Consider the following 4,653-nt stretch of genomic DNA (forward strand, 5'->3'; position numbering starts at 1 on the left):
TTCAAAGTCATCAGCCCCAATGTTGATTTTATACTCGTTGGCAGAAGGCAGGAGCTCCTCCACTGAAGCTAATCGAGTTATAACTCAGTGCAATGCCAAGGCAAAACAGATTTGGATCTAGACCACAGTGCAGGATTTGTGTACAATTTGCATAATGGAATTAAAATAAAGCTTCCAACTGCAGCTACAGAAATGCTCTGCTGAGAATGAGACTCCAGGCTTGCTGCTTGGGATTAAATAAAGGACACCCAAGGCATCAGCTGTCACATAAACCAATCCTGTTTGATCTGTTCCTGGCTAGAGTAGCCTCTTCTCCTCATTGTCATACACTGTGGGCACAGCTATTTCATTTGGTAAGGATTGTTCCTAGTCTTCTTTCCTTCCCTTCTCTCCTACTTGCACATGATCTCAAATCCTCCAAGTTTTCAGTCTGTCTTCCCGGTTTCCAGCAGCCCCTCAGTACACAAAGTTCAAGATAACATCACCATTTTGCCAGGATTTGGGAGGCATTTGGGGGACAGAACTTTACAGGGGAGCATTAAAAGAAACATGAAATAAGGTTCCTCTGAAACCTTTCCCACAGAGCAGAAGGTTTGCAAACCTTGGCACAGCATTTTAGCCTCCAAATGAACTCATTCATGTTTTGCTCATAGATCTCAAGTCAGGATGACCTCCAAAGCTCACACAATGTCTTTCCATTGTCTTCAGAGGTCTTAGGGTTAGACCTGGTGCAATATTAAATACCCATGTTTCATTTAAGCTTAATGTGCTCATCTTTTCATGTGGTTTCTGCATCCTTCTCTAGGTTGGTACATTATGGTTGGACTCATTGATCTTAGAGGTCTTTTCCAGTCTTAACAGTCCTGATTCCATGATTAGTTCTACTTCAGGACACACTGGCAGAACTGTCCCTTCAACTGCCTTTGCATCCATGACACATAGCCATGACTGCACCCACCTGGGTCCATCTCCTCTCTGACCATATCTCTTGTTGGGCTTTGGAACTAAGAGGCAGCAATGCTGCTTTGTGAGGGAGCCAAAGGCCAGAGCACCACAAGCTTCATCCTATTTCAGAATGGATTTGCAAGACTCCAGTGAGGCAGGGAACGGCCGGAAATCAGCTGAGGGTTTGGCAGGAGCCAGGAGGAAAAGTTATGGAAGAGCTGACCCAGATGGCCATGAGCAATTAGGGAGTCTTACAAATCTGGCTTTGTTTCTGTCCAGCACAGAATTGACAGAGGGAGCGTTTATTGCAGTTGATCTATCACCTAAGTGTCTTGAGAGAGCAAATTGAGGTATGTAGCAAAGTCAGCACAACTTTATCTCCTTTTTCATCCTCACTGACACTTTTCCCTTCTTTTTTTCCCCCCCAAAAAGGAGGAACATTAGGGCAATCTCAAAATGAGAATATGGAATTCAGACCTGTATCTCCTGGGTCTCAGAGTAACTTCTCCCTGTGACTGTAGCAAGTTTTCCTGGCACATTAACTAATTTGATCTTATTTAATTATCTTCCTCAGACTGAGGGTTAATGATTCTGGATTAGTGATGGGATGTGCAAAACCAGATGTGCTGGCATCAGTTTGGGATGAAATCCTGAGCCTAGGAAAACTGACACCAAAACGTCTGTTCATATCTACAGGGTGGGTTTCACTCATAAATTCTGAGAGGAAAAGGATAATGATTTGAATAAATCACCTCCCCTGTTCCCAAAACCTTACTTGCCACTCATATTTCAGGATGTCTTTTTCCTTTAGATCAAGAGTATGGCAAGAGATCTTGTCAAGATATGACAAGATCAGATTTCAAGAGGTAGAAGATGGTCTGAGTGGCAGTTTCCTCTCCTGAAATGCTCCACAAGTGACATCATGAGGCTTTTGTGTTGCTATCAGCTTCTTCACGTGGGGATTTAGGATGTGGCAGACATTTGGCTAGAAAAAGGCTCAGGATTAAAATGTTTGGGATAAATCGGATTAGTGTGTGCTGAGTTTCCAAAATGCCTGGGACTACATCCTCTAAAATAGAGACACAATAGCCACTTAAAACAAGCTTAACTGAAGGGTGTTCTCCAACCAGGCAGCCCTCAGGTGCCTAAAACAGAAGACAAAACAATGACCTCACCAGGGAAGCATCAGCTATTTAAACCAGAGCATTAGGACAGGCAGGAGCCCTTCTAAAAATAGACTGGAGGCCTCCTCTCCAAGCCAAGCTTTTACCTTTCTCTTTTTCTCTGTCTAAATGAATCTCTCTCTCTTCCTTGAGGGCTGCAGGGAAGGATGAATCATAGAATCCTAGAGTGGTTTGGGTTGGAAGGGACCTTGAAGATCATCTCATTCCACCCCCTGCTGTGGGCAGGGAACTTTCCACTAGCCCAGGCTGGTCCAAGATTTGTCCAGCCTGGCCTTGGGCAGTAAGCCATTGGTTGGTGGATGTGAAATATTTTGAAAGACAAGTTGTATGAGGTAGAGCTGGTTGAAGAGGGAAGTCAGTTGGCAGAAGGGGAAGGCAAGGCATAGCCAAGCACCACCCAAACCTTTCCCTGTGTTCCCAAATGCTTTTCATAGTATCATAGAATGTTAAGGGGTTGGAATGAGCCTTAGAGATCAGCTAGTCCCAACCCCCTGCCCTGGGCAGGAGCACCTCCCACCACACCAGGCTGATCAAGGCCCCATCCAACCTGGCTGTGAACACTGCCAGGGTTGGGGCATCCACAGCCTCCCTGGGCAACCTGTGCCAGTGTCTCACCATCCTCACAGGAAAAACTTCTTCCTAATATCTGATCTAAATTTCTCCTCTTTCAATTTGTTTCCATTACTCCTTGTCCTGTCACTACAGTTCCTAACCAAGAGTCCCTCTCCAGCTTCCCTGGATCCCCTTCAGATACTGGAAGGTTGCTATGAGGTCCCTACCCAACCTTCTCTTCTCCAGGCAACCTCTTGTCACCTGCATGAGCTTCAGCATAGGTGAAAAGACACACCTGCTGCCCCATTGCTCCATCTCAGCAGCCTCAGGGTGCCCTAGCCATGGTGGCCACCAGAAGTGATGTGGTCTGGGCTTTGTAAAAAGGACTCAGCCATTCCAAGTGGTTGTCCAGGTTTGTTTTCAGGGTATTGTCTCCTTTTTCTAGTCTGGGCAGGAGGGAGAGGAGCTGCGGGTGGTTTTGCCCCTCCAGCATAAGGACTTTCACTGAAGTGGGTTTTAAGACCTTATTCCACTGCAGAAGAAGGACAAAGCCAATAAACTAAAGGATGAAACTGATTTCTTTCTCTGTGTCACTGGGGCATTGCCTTGTGTGTGTCTTCAAGCATTTGGTTTACATTCCTCCACTTCTGCTTTCTGTATGGACCAAAGTAACAAGAGGAAAATGACAAACCACAGGTGTATGTAAAAGGGAATGAAAATAAAAAGAAACCTTTCATGAGTCTCATGGAATATTTCTTCTGTGTCTTTTCTTGCCTATAGGACTCAAAGCCTCAAAAATCCTGCAGGGACACGCTGAGGTGGATGTGGGTTTGATGTTCCTCTCGATTCATGGAGAAAGGGCACCATGAGCTCCTCCAGCTCGTTAAAGTTACAGAATGATGGGAGTGAGTTATCTCTCTGGAAATCCTTTGGAAAAACCTCACACTGAGTGGCTTAAATAGCCACTTAAGCTTGTGGTTTTCAGGAGCACTGGGAACAAAGCTAGTTGGCTCCCATCCATGCTTCCTGCTGGGCAGCAGCTTCTAGAGACATGCAAATTCCACTGACAGCCTTCTCCTTACACTTTGATTAGCTATAACAGCTTCTAAATCAGAGAATTCCAGAGCGGTTTGGGTTGTAAGGGAAGTTCCAACCCACTGCCATGGGCAGGGACACCTTCCACTAGATAACAGGAAAACCTTTCCACTAGAAATAAGAAAAGTGATTTACTGAAGCTGAAAAATAAGGGTTTTCTTTACATGTTTTAATCCTGGGATTTCTTTTGATGCAAAAATGTGCTTTGCAGGAGGAAGAATTGCACAAAAGTCCTCCTTGTCCCAATATTTAGCACATGTCATGCATTCTGGGGGCTGTGTAGCACCATGCCAGCAGCAGCCACATGCCAGCAACATTTTCAGGAAAACCAGACAACAACTACAGGTGGAAACAGGGAGGTTTCTGCTCTTTCAAATTAATAAACTTGGAATGATTGACTTGATCTCAACCAAACACTCAGGTGCCTGCAGCAAGGAGTGGGAACACTGCTGGGCAAAGGCAGTGGCACACTCCAGTTGAGCTCCAAGGGTTTTGGCTGAGAAGGGTAGATTGTCTTCATCCCATTCCTTGTCCTCAATTTCAACATCAGGGAAAATCCAGGAGGGAGAACAACCACATGACAGAAGATGTTCACCCTCACAGAGCTCCTCACACTTATCCCAGGGTGTATCAAACTCTTTTCAGTGGTGCCCAGTGACAGGACAGGAAGTTCCATCTGGACGTGAGGAAAAGCTTTCCATGGAGGGTGGCGGAGCTCTGGGACAGGCTGCCCAGAGGGGCTCTGGAGTCTCCTCTGGAGATACTGAAAACCCACCTGGACATGATCCTGTGCAACCTGCCCTAGGTGAACCTGCTTTAGCAGAGGTGTTGGACTAGATGATCTCCAGAGGTCCCTTCAAGCCCAACCATCCTGGGA

Source organism: Acanthisitta chloris, unplaced genomic scaffold (genome assembly GCF_000695815.1).
Source record: "Acanthisitta chloris isolate BGI_N310 unplaced genomic scaffold, ASM69581v1 scaffold10453, whole genome shotgun sequence".
Taxonomy (NCBI): Eukaryota; Metazoa; Chordata; class Aves; order Passeriformes; family Acanthisittidae; genus Acanthisitta; species Acanthisitta chloris.